Here is a 15,479-nt window from a genome sequence, read left to right as displayed (position 1 = left end):
GGCTGTCCTGGAACTCACTTTGTAGACCAGGCTGGCCTCAAACTCAGAAATCTGCCTGCCTTTGCCTCCCAATATATTTGTGCTTATTTCCATACAAATTTCTGTTACTTTTCTCTTAACAAAGTATGTGTAAAACCAGAATTCAACAGGTGTAAGAAAGGCAACATACAACAGGATCCATAGTTACTATTGCTCAAAAAAGGTTATTAGTGTGGATATTGAAAGACCTCTGGAGCTAGGGAGACCCTCACTCAAGTCTCAGGATGACACGACCATGCAATAACTCATGAGAGACCGATCTTGCTGCAAGCACACTAGGTTTATTTGGGATAGGCCAGTACCGGGGTCAAACCTGTAACCTTGCAGACCAGAGGAGTTTGACCCAGACTACAGGGAGTAAAGGGTATTTAAAGGGAAAAACCACAAACTAGGGGGGAAAGAGGGGGTTACCAAGGAAACATAACAAAAAACAGTGGAAATTTTCAGAGGGACCCAGCCCATGCTTTAGTCAGGGTCAGGGTCACTAGGAAAACATCCTGCATACTTGTTATTCTCAAGAATGTGGCTTTATCATTGTCATTATCATTTACTTTGTGATTGATCACTCCCTAGAAACACCTAGATGTCTGCCTTTGTGGAGGGACTGATTGCTGGAACTGGCAGGCCTACATTCTTGGCTCTTTACAGAGGTTTTCCATACCCTTTTAGGTAAAGGTTATACATTATACATTTTTACTGATACATTTCTATTAAATGCTCTTATTTAAAATTCTAAAATTCTCCAGCCCTTCATATATCATGCTTTGAGCCTAGATTTTTTTTTCATTTGTTTTTTTGTTTTTTGTTTTGTTTTGTCTTTTGAGACTGGGTTTCTCTGTATAGCCCTGGCTGTCCTGGAACTCGAACTCACTCTGTAGACCAGGCTGGCCTCGAACTCAGAAATCGGCCTCTCTCTACCTCCCAAGTGCTGGGTTAAAGGCATGTGCCACCACTGCCCAGCTCATCTGGGTGATTTTACTGATCATATTTAAGATGATGTCTGAGTCTTACAAAACCTTATTTCTTAATCTTGCATTCATATTGCTTTTCCTCTGACCTTATTTGTGTTTGCAAAACATTAGCATAATATTTTCCATAAAATACCACCAATACTTTGCTTTTCCTATAAGCATAATTTATAACATTAGCATACTTTAAAACCAGCATTGTACATTCATCCCTTTCCTATCCTGATGCTGTGATGTTGAGTCTTATTCAGTTTTTGCCATATCTATCTCAGTGTCTTACTTTTGCAAGGTGAAATGGTGAAAAATGATTGTATACTTCAACCCAACCTCAAGTCTAAGACAACAGAATCTGTACTCCATTGGATATAATATCCCTTGGGATCAAAGATCTAAACTCCTTAGCAATCGCATAGGGCTGTGCATAAGTCTTAGTTTCCACCAAGTTCAAAACTCAGGATACAGCCATGAAATTAGCTGAACCACTGCAGCAGAGCTTTGCTACTTCAAAGAGGACTGGGAAATGGTGTGAGCACAGCTAATTAAGCCATGTGTTGAAATGAGACTGGAGGGTTGAATTCTTATCTATTTTCTCAATGCAAATGTTAGGAATGCAACATTTCTACTGGAAGATAAGAGGCAATGGGCCCCAGAGGCAGAAGACATTAATGGAGATATTCTTTCTCATGGTTTAGAGATAAACAGACTAAATGTAAGGGCAACATGCTTTAGAAGGACAGACTTCCTTACTGTTTTCTGTCAGTTCTAGTAATGTAGGGGCATAATGATTTGCTTGATGGTAATACATCTATGAGTCCGCATTTCCTCTTAAAAGGATTCCAGAACAGTTTTGTTTTTTTAAGTGCTGTAAAATTGCTAAAATCTTGATATTCTATTAAAAAAGATAAGACACCAAACAAATATTCTTTAATTCTAAACATTGAGGTCCCCTTATATCCCATAAAAGCAGCAGAGGAAGAAAGTCACATTGCGTAAGTTGAAGAAACAGAAGAACATTTTTTTGCAACCAGGCCTCTCTCAGGAGCACCCTGAAGCATCATTTCCTAAGTTCCTCTGTATTCACCCATGTCCTGTACCACCAACCCTGTGCCCAGGATATACAATCACAGTCTCTGCAATAGGCACTGAATAACATGATTCCATCCCCTTTTTTGTATACGTTCTTTTCTGTTGTTGATCTTAACTCTCACTTTTACACATAACTGAATGAATGCTTTTGCTTGGCCTACCAGTCATCCAACTGTGGACAAAGGTTTGTGGGCTTCTGAATGTTTCTGATTTCTATTTACATTTATAGGTGTTCATGAAACTGACCTAGTGACCTTCTGTACATATAGTTTTTAAAGTATATTCAAGTTATTTTAAGATATTCTCTCTTTCTACTACCACTATAGATTCCTAGAGAAAAAACAAAAACAAACAAACAAGCAAAAAACAAAACAACAAAAATCCTTCAAAACTGAACAGGCTCTATTCAGTGAGCATACATACCGGAGAACAAACAAATAATGACTTCAGAGTTCTGTCTGTTCAAGTAATGAAATTGAATGTCAATTGCAAGTTTCAACTCTGCCTGGTGTGATTCTATAAATTGACAAACTGTTTTTGTTTTAATTTTATCAGACTAAAGATGTGCGAGGGATGCTGACCAGCTCTTCTCTATTTCTCTTCTCTTTATCTCTTTCACATACAAAAAAGTACACATACAAGTATAAGCAATTCTCTAGATTTCCCTTATCTTATTTCATTTCTGCCCATGACACAGTTATTAGTGATAAAAGTTCACTGAAAGAACTTAACTTCTCCAGTAAAGATTAGTCAAGGTGGTGTTTTTGTTTGTTTTTTTTATTTGTGTGTATTTTGAGGTTTTTGTAGTTGAAGTTTTAATGGTTCTGTTGATAACATTCTCCTGGTTGAAAAATTGCCACTTCTGGAATGACGTGCTACAAGCTCAGCTACCAATGCATTTTCTCATGCATGTAAAAGATGTTTCCTCGCAGAAAGTGCTGCTCTGAACACAAAATACTCAAGTTCCCATTTTCACCTTCCTGAGAAGAAGGTGTCTCGTACACATTAAACCATTTGCTCGGGATGTAACCACAAATAAGAGGTGAAGACAGGAATAAAATGAAGTCCCTAGACCATCAGGCCACACTTATCTCTGTGCCTTAGTCTTTGAGCAAAGCACATTTTATTATATTAGGATGAAGAAGGAAAAGAAAGGATCATTATTTTTTTTCTACCACACACTGACACCATATTTAGGAAACTCGGTCTGTTAAATCTTTTGTTCTACTTGTGTGCTTAAATAACTTTCTAATCTTCCAAAATTCTTAGGCACGGCATTTCCAACATACAAATTATACTATTAAAAGAAGAGATGGGAATTCTAATGCTCATGAGAAATACGCCTCTGTACAAATCCTTCATGATTTATTCAATGTGAATATACACACACCGACATGTTACTAAAAGGGGTCTTTTAGTAACTTGTTCTTCTTCCCTCACATTTTATGAACATCTGTCAATTTAACTAAATATTAGCCTAAAATGTTAAATAATAATCTTCTAAAATATCACTTTGCTGTACATGATCTATATTTATCATGCCAGAAAACTTAATCTTACCTTTCTCTTCTTCTATATGAAGATATGATAATAGCAACAGCCATGATGGATCTCTCTGCCTGCCACTTGAGTATATTTCAGTCGATCTGATAATATTGGATGTTTTTTTTTTCTTTTCAAATAAAAATGCTTATGAGAAACCAGAATAGGCAACCCCGTAACTAAATGTTTGCTGTGCTCACAATCAATGCTACAAGATAATACTTCATAATGGACTTGTTTGGTTAAATTCAGAGGGAGTTTAAAAGCTTTCAACACAACCCTTCAAATTTCCAGTTAAGGAGATAAGAGCAATTTCTGACCCTACCAGCAACACATAAAAATAAGTGTCTTCTTGAATAGTTGCCAGTAAACAAAGGAATTTTAATTTGCTCTGATTCCTACCACTACTCTTGACTGTCCTTGCCACAGCTTTTAATTCATTCTAGTGTTATGAGAAAGAAGCAAAGATCCTTCAACCTCTATAATGGTGTCAGCAATAGCTTTCTTTCTGCAAGGTTCTTTCAGAACAGTTTCATAATTTGAGCATTCCCATGGTCCTGATATCTCCTCATGCTTCCTTCTTCTTATTGGAGTACCTTCATCTTCAATCTCCTCTTCACTGAGGGTTTGTAGAGAGCATTGTTAGGATGCCCTCATCCCTAGTTGATAAAACTTCCCCTCACACCTCAACCTTACATGTACTTAAGCACTGACATAGTTATTTTCATTGCTACTCTTAGGTGGTTCTGTACTATGGTTTGAATGAATTTGCCCACTATTTTGGACCATTGTTTCTGACGTGGCAATATTCAGACCCTTTAGGACATGCTTGGATCATGGTGGCTATGTGCTTGGGAGTAGAGGAAAGCCGTCCTCTAGGGATGAGATAACTGGCCTGACAGTGGGTGCCACACTGCTTCCTCTCTTGTTCTCTTTGCCATTGCATCATGTCACAATCACTGCTCTGTTATAAAGCAGCATAAAGGTCTCATTGGATGACAAGCACCTTGGTATTAGCATTCCCTGGCTTTAAAGGCCAAAACTAATAAATTTCTGCTCACGATAGTGAGCTAATCTGTAGTAGTCTCCTGCAGCAACACAAAGGCTGTGTTTATATCTGCATTGATTTTGATGCCTAGATACTATAGTGTGCTTTGCATTAAAAAAATCCTAAGTATCCATGTTTGCTGCTTTTCCAGCATTCTTAGCTATACATTGTTACATGGCTTCATTTCCTCAGTTCGTTGTCTGTCTCCCTCATTAGATTCTAATGAGGACAGCTGGTCTATGGGCAAAATCAAGTGCCTAGCCCAGTATCTGGCAAATGGCAGACATCTAATAGCTATTTGATGCTAGCTAAGTTGGAGGAGCAAAGGAGCATATACATTTAGCACAGGGAGGATCTGTACCCACCCCTAGTTTTGATGACTGCGAGAACAGAACAGACTCCAAGGCTACTCATACTAACATTTTTATACGAGGGAGAGTGAGTGCACTTAGAGAAATTCAATTTTTTTCTCTTCTGACTGGGTTAAGAGACCCCAAGGACCAAGATATCTACAGTTTCCATTTAATAAATACTCTTTATCTGGAAGTGGGGCTGTATCCCAGTGGTAGAGCCTTGTTTGTATAACATCCTGGATTGAATCATGAGCAGTACTTATGGTAGACACATAATAGATATTCAATGGTGGCTACACTGGAGGAACACATACATTTACTACATTAAAAAATAACTCCCTATTAATTTAATTATTGTTTGTCCCAAATTTCTAAAACAAAAAAAATTGTGGCTTAAGGATTGCCTCTATCACTGTATAATCTTTTTTTTTTCGTGTGCTTACAAGTGTTTTTTTTTTCTTTCTTATTTTTCTATGGGTAAAAAATAACTTAATACTTCAAAAATTAGCTGTACACTATTTTTGTCAAAGTACCTCTCCAGTCTTCCCCTTCCTGGCCCATTCATGATATATAGAGTTTAACTCTTTAATTTTGCATGTGTCTGAGCAACCTACTTAAGTAAAAAGGTAGGTAGAAAGCTCCCTGAAGTTTTGTTTCCCACTCAAGCAGAGACTCATTGCCCATGTCTGGCCTATCAACGTCACACTGTAGCATCACAATAAACTTAATACATGCACAGGGTATGTCGGTGGAAGATACAAGTTAGGGACACTTAGGTGAACTCGTAGAACCCAGCAATCAACTCTGCCTCTTCTTCCCCTTTTACAATCAGCACAAAGCCAACAGGAAGATGAATATTACACATCAACACCAGTATATAGAAAAACTTGCCTGGAAGATTCTTTTACTTGGACTGAGTGGATTGATTCATTTGTGGGAATATTTTGCTGACATGATGGTAAATGATGGCCAGCATTAGTCAGTGGTAGCTAAAGGAAACAAGTTTCTTGATTGTTTAGTGTCAGGAAGAAATGAAGGGAATTTCCTTATACAACATGCCAACTACAGGGAATGTAAAGCATTGCACCCTACCTCCAGTTAGGTAGAGGATAAGAGACAGCTCATGCTCATTCTTACATTATAGCTATTACATTGTATTTTTGAACACATGTATGTGAGGTACATTCATTAGACAATTGTTTTAAAATTGCCTAGCAACCATAAAAGTGGTATCCAGTAGTTCTGTTTGCAGTGAGATCCATTTTGATAATATTTTTCTTAGAATTACCTTTTCGACAGTTAAAATCCAGAACCCACATCCACTTTTTATCCCTTTATTATTGCTAAACATCAACTTTATCTAGTGTAGGGCTTGTCACAGGTGACTTCTCCCTTAGGGAAAAATAAAATCAGATTCACTCAGGTAGAGTTTTCCTATTGAAAAATCTGTATTTTAGTACCAAAAGAACAAAGATGATACAGTGGTAGAAGGAGTCCTTAAGTCACAGTTGTTGTCTTGGAAATTTGGGAGAGACAATATTTTCAATGATGGCGTCTTTCTTCTGCTCCCAGTTTCTCAGTGCATTGTAACCACCCAAGGGATCTGTTGGCCAGATCTACTGGAAATACCACGTCTGGTTTTAGATCTCTGCTTTCATAGGCAGAGGAGCATGCCTCAACTCTGCAAGGCATCTGCAAGACAGTTTTTTGAAGGCCATTTTATCACCAGTGATTGAGATTTACTGCTATCCGGAATGGACTTCCCAGCTACCTTCACGTGAGATCAGGGACATCAGAAAAACAAAAGAAGCAACCACTGCAAGGCTGCCCTTGAGAACTTACCGAACACTATTGTGATTATAGCTCATGTATTCATAAATTACCGCCACGTAATAGATGGTGAAAGAAAGGGAGAATAAGTTTCCATGGCTTGGGGAACAGCATTGTAACCTAGCTATTAACCCATCTTGTGTCTAAAACAGATTATTGTGAAATTATAGACACATCTAGCCTCTGTTGGTCCTTAATTTACAATTCAATCCTGCTTCTCCCTTTAATTATCAAAATCAGGTTAAAACAAATTTTCGAATGTTAGGCCTTTGATTTCTGATAATTCTATACTCTTTCCCCTTTTCCTACCATCTCTCTTTTCATTTAGACAATAAAGCAGTTCTTGCGATGCTTGCTCACAGCAGGAATATTCACATGCAGCATCAGCTGTTGATCTCTGAAATCCTGAGCCAGGAAGACATTTTTTTTTTCTTTCATAGGAGTATAAGGGAGGCGTTTCACTTATATGGTAATTGGAACAGATTTTTTTTTTCTTCCATCACTACATTTTCTGGGAATTGGCTCCTTAGACAGCATGGTGGACAGAATCAATTAAAATCTTCCCAAACAAAGCTGGGCTTATCTGTTTTATATGCAAACATAGCACTAGTCAAGCTGAGACCCTATTACAGCTCTGCTCCTGAAGGTAACAACTCTCACCATGAGAATGAGGAAATTCTTGGCTATTAGTCAGCAACATATTTTCATTTCGAACTTACTGAAAAATAGCTGTATTGGGGTTACTGAGAACCATGTGGTCACCTGAAAATTTTATTTAGGAGATGGCAAGAGATCAGAAAATAAAATCTTAATTTCAGAGTTTAGCAAAAGTTGACTCAATAAGTTCTTACATAGTAAACACAATTACGTATTCCATGTCGAAGCTCCAATAGAAATCTGACAATCTGGCGTTTGAGAAAAGGTTTCTATGCTCTTCAGCTAGGAGAGAAAGCAGGCAGCAGGTAAGGAAGAAAGAGGTGAGAAGTGAGTAGTTCTTTGTTTGACTGTCACAATTTCTCTGTTAGCATGCAAATTTGCATATAAGAAAAATGATTTGCAAATAGGCCAACGGACATTATAGAGTTACAAGTGAGACATAGCACAATAATAATTTTGTTTTTACAATGCTGATAAAGATTTTATATCTAACTGAAATTACATAACTCAGGTAGTATTAGACTCCAGGAAATATAGTAGTTCTCTGAGAAGTAGTTTGGAGAAGGTGAGATAACTGAAAACTCCCTCCTCATCACCACCCCTAAACCCTTACCCCCAACGCCTGTGGAGCATCTAGGAAAGAAACAGTTTCAGAAGGATAATATCCAACATTTCACAACATAATGTCACAACATTGTTGGGAGAAAGACAGTTCACTAGAGTACTAACAGTATTAACAGTCAATTGGGAACTGCCTTGTGGGTGCAGGTAAATAAATCTGTGACCTCAGAAGAAACAATGAAAAAATGAAGATTCACTGAGTTGGCAAAGTGTGGGATCATATACCTTAATTCATGGCCTCAATTAGAAGGTGCTAGTAAGGAGTCATTTGTAATGTGGTCCAAGAGAAAAACCTTTTAAGAATATACTAATGACAACATGCTAGACTCAGATGAAATAATAGAAAATAAAACATAAGTAAAAGAAAATGGATTCAGATGAATAAAATGACCAATACAGGCCATAAAGTTTATAATTCTCCTAAATGATCTCCATTAGTAGGCAATTATCTCAGTACTAAGTATCTATCAACTAGCTTCTCCCATCTATCAATTTATATGTCTATGTAACTGAAGGAACTGATGTAAAGTTTATATGTTGGATAAAAATAACAGGAAAGCTGAGAGGGGAATCATAAAAGAAAATTTGCTGTATCAGATTCTGAGTCTATTGGACATATTAAAAATTTAAAAATTATGAAATACACTTAATAGAGTAAAGTCAAAGTCCAAAAAGTATCAAAAAATGCTATAAATGAGGCTTAAAGGGAAGCAGTGACATAAGCATTGTTTCTAGAATAAGTAGGTGGCAAGACACTTTTGAAATAAAGTTGCATAAATACCTTACATTCTGTATAGAGATAAATTCCAGATTACTGTTTAGAAAACTGTAAGGAATTAAAAACAAAGAAGTGTAAGAGAAAGTAAAATGGCGGCTTAAAGTTGTATAATATGAAAACTTTCTTTTTGAATTCAGTGTAAAAGTACAAAGATAACCAAAGTTGATGAATTCAACCTCATGAAACTACAACAGGAGAGGCAAAGGCTCTGAGGAAAACCACAAAGCAAGCAAACATAACAAGAGCAACTTAAAAAAACAACCCTGGGTGAATAAGAAGGAATTTGCAACCCATGAGAGTCAATTCTCTTAAGTAGCAAAAACGAAGAAGAAAAAAGAAGAGGAGGAGAAGGAGGAGGAGGAGGAAGAAGATAAAGACCCCAAACAAACACAACAAAACATTGCCCCCCCCCAAAGAAAAACAAAGAAAAATCAACCATTAAGAACAGCAAAAAGAACATAGTGGATCCTGTGACCTTGTATGTTGGAGCATCTTCTGGGTATATGCCCAGGAGTTGTATAGCTGGGTCTTCAGGTAATACTATGTCCAATTTTCTGAGTAACCACCAGACTGATTTCCACAGTGGTTATATCTGCTTGTAATCTCACCAACAATGGAGGAGTGTTCCTCTTTCTCCACATCCTCACCAGCATCTGCTGTCACCTAAGTTTTTGATTTTAGGCATTCTAACTGGTGTGAGGTAGAGAAGCTGGAAAGAATCCAGATGTCCTTCAACAGAGGAATGGATACAAAAAATGTGGTATATTTACACAATGGAGTACTACTTGGTTATTAAAAACAATGAATTTATGAAATTCTTAGGCATATGGATGGAACTAGAAAATACCATTCTGAGTAAGGTAACCCAATCTCAAAAGAGCACACATGGTATGCTCTCACTGATAAGTGGATATTAGCCAAAAAGCTCAGAATACCCAAGATACAATACAGACCTCATGAAGCTCAAGAAGAAAGAAGACCAAACTGTGGGTACTTTGGTCCTTCTTAGAAGGGAGAACAAAATGCAAAATACTCACAGGAGCAAATACAGAGACAAAGTGTAGAGCAGAGACTGACAGAAAGGCCATCCAGGGACTGCCCCACCTGGGGATCCAACCTGTATAGTCAGCACACGCAGACAGTATTGTGGATGCCAAGAAGTGCATGCTGACAGGATCCTGATATAGCTGTCTCCTGAAGGGCTCTTGCAGAGCCTGACAAATACAGATGTGGATATTCACAGCCAACCATTAGACTGAGCATGGGCTCTCCAATGGAGGAGTTAGAGAACTCTGAGGAGCTGAAGGTGTTTGCAACCCCATAGGAAGAACAACAGTATCAGCCAACCAGACCTGCTGCACCCCCCACAAGATCTCCCAGGGACTAAACCACCAACCAAGGAGTACACATAGTGGGACCCATGACTCCAGCTGTGTATGTAACAGAGGATGGCTTTGTCAGGCAACAATGGGAAGAGAGACCCTTGGTCCTGTGAAGGCTTGATGCCTCAGTATTGGGGAATTCGAGGGCTGGAGGCAGGAGTGGGTAGGTGGGTGAGGGACCATCCTCATAGAAACAGGGGGAGGGAGTATGGGATAGGGGGTTTCCCAGGGGGTGAGGGAACCAGGAAAGAGGATAACAAATGAAATGTACCTAAAGAAAGTATCCAATAAAAAAAGCAGATTGTTTAAAAAAAAACAGTATAAAAATGGGGGAAATGTATTAATATTCAATTCCAGAATCTGTAGAGGTGCCTTGTAAGCAAATAAAAATATGTATGGCTTTGCTCACAATGAAAAGAAGAAATGTGAAACTCAATTGAATGTTCATTTTCATGTATTTGATTGATACACTTCCAAGTCATTGAAAGCATGGTCTGTTTGTGAGAGATGGGGAGGTGTTTTCATTCACCACAGGCTGTGTATTTATCAAGGGTGACTTGCTGATATTGAAACTACAAATGCAAATATCTCTTAACCTAGTGATGCTACTTCTAAGACATATCTTATACACATGCTCAGAAGTAGACAGAAAATAAGGGTTCTGGGAGTTTAACTGCTGTATCACAACAACAGTAGAGAAATGGTTAAATCTAGTATGTTCATACAGGGACATGACCAAAGGCTAAGGAACCTGTCTATGCTCTGAGACATGTAAAGGAATAAAATCATTTGCAGATGCTGCAATGAATGTCTACTATGCAGACAGCACAACAGATCCAGGAACTGAGGCAACACAGTACAGTTTTTCTTAAGTGCATCAGAATACTCCGATAAAATACAAAACTACTTAACCAGATGTTTTCTTGCTGAAATAAATGACAGAAATGGAAGGAAACATTTATTGCTATTTTTTTCTCTTGTAACTATACTACCTGTTCACACTTTAAAGAAATAAGTTGAATAAGTGCATTAGAAACCACTCATTGGTTTACCTAGGAGGAGAGATAATTCTAAGAACAGAACAATGTTAACCAAAGTGGGTAGACATCAATTTCCTGTAGGGTACTTCCCTAACCTTCTCCTATTACTTGAACAATCAGTGGGATTTGGGTTTTTAAGCAATATTTGAACACTTTCTTGTGACTGTAGACATACATCTCAATTGATTCTAGTGTCTGTTTTCGCTCTGCCCAGGATAGTGTTGGGGCAGCTGGAAAATAAGCAGCACTAACTGGCTACAAGCTGGAGGCCTTTAACCCTAGTGGCTCATTGTCATTTGTTATAAACTCTAAAGTCCTGGTGGCTTTTGTGTTGTAGAGGCAGGCCAGCTGGCTCAGTCACTTCCTGGAGGCCAGCCTTCACTGGATGAACCACTAATGACTTAATTGATCTGCAAAGACCTAAGCTTTGTAGTGTCCCCAGAGGAAAAGAACCAGAAGCCTGGCTCTTTGGAGTTCTGAGATGTGTGTAAATTCAAATAAGACTCTTTCTCCTGGGCAAGTTTAGCTGAAAAGGTCACAAGCTACAAGCCTCTCTCTTCTCCCTGTTGGCCACTTTTTTTCTTTTTAACTTTTAGCCAAGCTGTCTTTCGCCCAAATGTATGTATTGAGTTTGTCAGCCTTGATTTAAACACCCAAATCCCCTAGAAGAGAAGAGGCTGCCTCTTTGGATAGTCCATGCATTTAATGCCAAGATAAATGGTGCTACCTACTTCCATCCATACTTTCCCCAGGAAGTCAGTGCAAAATTGCTCATTCATCTGTCAAAGTGTCATCATCCATTAACAGCAAACGAGCCATTCTTTCCTTCAAATTTGGCACACAAGAGGTACTTTTACAATGGAAAAAAAAAACCCTTTGGATTATTATATAAAGAGCTTTAATTTTGCAAAATAAAATTAAAAGAGGAGGGAGGACAAGAGGAGAGGGAACAAAGAGATCAGATCTTATTGATGAGGATACTCTGATGGGGTTGGAGTCACTTGTCTTGGTTCTTAGCCATTGCTACCACCAACACCAACTGCCTGAAACAGCTTATCTATCCTGTGACTGGTGGTAGAAATGTAACAAGGAACCAAATTGAAGCCACTTTGAATACAACCTCCATTTTGAATAGGGGTCAGATAAAGTTTAAGTTTCAAAGACCTCCCTGGGTAACTGACACTCTGCTTGGCGGAGAGAGATAGGTAAGTGTATAAGTGATATCCCGGTCCGCAAGTTGAGACATGACTGCCAGGCAAGTTGCTCTGTTACAGCTGTGTCGAGCAACCAATGAGAACAGGATAAATGTGCCACATAGGGAAATGTTCCTATGAAAGTCCACCATCCTCGAGTCCTGATTGGTGGAAAAATATAACTATGACTTGGTACAGATATTTGTGTTATTTTGGGCTTAAAAGTTCTACAGGATTCTGGCTTGAGGGTCTTAGTTCAGTTCCCAAGTTTGTCTTGAAGCCCCGATCAATCACTAGGAGCTTGATTACAATATATTTTTCTTTTCTGCATTGACCTGTTGTTGGAGTTGTGTTGTTCTAAGAGGACCCATAACTGGAACACATTAGTCTGTTCTTCTTAGTCTTATGTGGAACAATTCAGAAGGTCTACTCTCACCTCAAAGACTCTCACTCTGAATGAAGAACCAAACAGTGAATGTGTTAATCTCTGCCTAGAGTTCAGAGTGATGAGCTATAGAACTAAGACTCTTATTTTGTGTTCCAGTACCTTTCTTTCAACAAAGAAAACATGAAGAAAAAAGCATATTCTCAGATTTTCATATGTACAGATGACTCTGCAACCAATACCCCAAGAGTACCAGATGATGGCATACAGAAGTGTGCATATGTCCTGGGCAGTGGTGGCACACGCCTTTAATCCCAGCTCTTAGGAGGCAGAGACAGGTGGATTTCTGAGTTCGAGGCCAGCCTGGTCTACAGAGTGAGTTCCAGGATAGCCAGGGCTACACAGAGAAACCCTGTCTTGAAAAAAACAAAACAACACAAAGGAAAAAAGAAATGTGCATATATATGTGCCTATTTGTCTATCTGTCTATGTCTATCATCTATCTATCTACCTTTCTATACATTATTTATCTTTCTTATTTGTCTCTCCTGTGAGAAAAATATTTGTTTGAAATGGGTTTCATGTTATACTAACTTTCAATCTTTGTTCTATAATATTGCGCAGTAATTTGCTCTATGCATTACTTCCTAATTTTGTATTATCCATCAAAATATCAATATTAATTTATTTTCATATGCTGTTTTACATTTCAAACATCACTGGCCACAGAAACATCCATAGATGTAGCCAGAAGGACAACATCCTTGCAACTCTGGCTAAACAGAAGATCAAATGGTCCTGGGGAATTTTCACCCATCCTCCCATGATCCGGTGACATGTTATCAGAAGAGCCATTAGTGCCATATAACCTCTGTCTTTTAACATTTGCAAATTACAGTTTCACATCCGTGCTCTGATTAGCTCCTGAAGTGCTGAACAAGAACTTGTAATTATGCACCACAGTCCACTCTCCTGACAAACTGACATTCCAATATGTATCCCAGCTCATATAGCTTCAGAATGTAAAAGTACTATTGAATGAAATTAGTTCATTTGGAGCCACTAGCATTAATAGAATGTGTCATTTATATTGTAGAACTGGTTTTGTCTTTTATTCACCTTTTATTCACTGCTGTGTGCAGCCTCCTGTGCTGAGGACAGATTATTCCCTGGGTGTACCAGGGAGAACAATTGATCTCTTCAGGAACTCATGGTAAAGGGTAAATTAGTGAATGGTAAATGTCCTTGCTGTTAGAAAATCTGAATTCATGTCCTAAATGTGACACTAGCTCTTTGGATAGTATTGCACAGCATTTCTCTCACCTATATACATGAAAGTAGCACCTGTCTGAGGCTCCTGATCTATCACCTGTCATTATAAGGTAAGAAACATAGTATAGTCCAAGAAAAATATTGGTTACAAAAATAATTTTTATTATTATTATTATTATTATTATTATTATTATTAAATCTTTTTTACAGTCCAGTAGTTATCCCTCTCCCTTTACACGCTCTGATTGTTACTCATCCCATACTTCTTCCCCTGTCTCCAATTCCCACCCTCACCCCAGCAGACCTCCCCACTCCCTGAGGGCCTCAAGCCTGTCCAGGACTAGTTGTACCTCTCTCATTGAGGCCAGACCAGGCAGTCCTCTGCTGCATATGTGTATGGGGGCTTCATATCAGTTGGTGTGTGCTGCCTGGTATCATCCTAAGTTAGGTAATTTAGACCCAAAAGGACATGCATACTATGTACTCACTAATAAGTGAATATTAGCCAAAAGAAAAAAGAAAAAAAAAAGAAAAGAAAAAGTACAGAATACCCAGGATCCACAGAACTCTGGAATGTTAAGAAGCTCAAGGGCCCAAGTAAGGATGCCTCAGTCCCACTTGGGAGGGAGAAGAAAACAATCATGATGGGGGGGGTGCTGAGGAAGGGAGGGATCTGGTGGGAGAAGGGGCATGGAGGAGAAAGGGGGAACATGATCATGTATGGGGTTGGGGGAGGGACAGTACTGAAGACCTGAAGGCCAGCAGAAAGAATGCAAGTGGGTAACATTGGGAGGTAGGAGGTGGGGGGACACTCTAGAAAGTACCAGAGACCTGGGAGGTAAGATATGCTCAGAACTCAAAGGGAAGGGACCTTAGATGAACTCCTCACTGCCAAACAGTGAGGAGAGGGAACTTGTAGAGACCATCTTCATAGAAAGACAGGACATCAAGTGGAGGGATGGAATTGCCATCCCACAGTCAGAAACTCTGATCCAGAACTGTTCCTGTCTAAAAGAAACGCAGGGACAAAAATGGAGAAGAGCCTGAGGGAAAGGAGTCCAGTGACAGGCCCAAACTGGGATCTAGCTCAAAAGATCATATTCTAATGTTTTAAGCACCTCAAAAAAATATGCAGTACATACATTTCTTAGAGTTTTTTGCCTTCTCCATGTACCATTCCCAGAGTGTCCCAGCAAACTCAGACCTAACTAATTCATTTTTGCCTCTCTTTGTGGCTCATATTGATTTCATCTCCTATTAACAATATTATCTGCAAATTCTTATC

The 15,479-nt window shown here is 38.7% G+C and overlaps 1 protein-coding gene and 1 long non-coding RNA gene across 30 annotated transcripts in view; both read right to left on the bottom strand.

The window, feature by feature from the left end:
• The window catches only part of Nrxn3 (neurexin 3), a 1,683,426-nt gene that overhangs the window by 287,815 nt on the left and 1,380,132 nt on the right, over nt 1-15,479 (bottom strand). The gene's annotated exons all lie outside the window — the stretch shown is intronic.
• On the bottom strand, nt 6,471-7,763 carry LOC116079858. The gene is made up of 2 exons (XR_004114179.1): nt 7,718-7,763; nt 6,471-6,728 (listed from the first exon to the last, which is right to left on the bottom strand). It is a non-coding gene; the product is annotated as an uncharacterized LOC116079858 (long non-coding RNA).

Source organism: Mastomys coucha, unplaced genomic scaffold (assembly GCF_008632895.1).
Source record: "Mastomys coucha isolate ucsf_1 unplaced genomic scaffold, UCSF_Mcou_1 pScaffold6, whole genome shotgun sequence".
In the NCBI taxonomy this organism is placed as follows: Eukaryota; Metazoa; Chordata; class Mammalia; order Rodentia; family Muridae; genus Mastomys; species Mastomys coucha.
The sequence above is the reverse complement of the archived record's forward strand: the minus strand, read 5'-3'. Positions and strand labels throughout refer to the sequence as shown.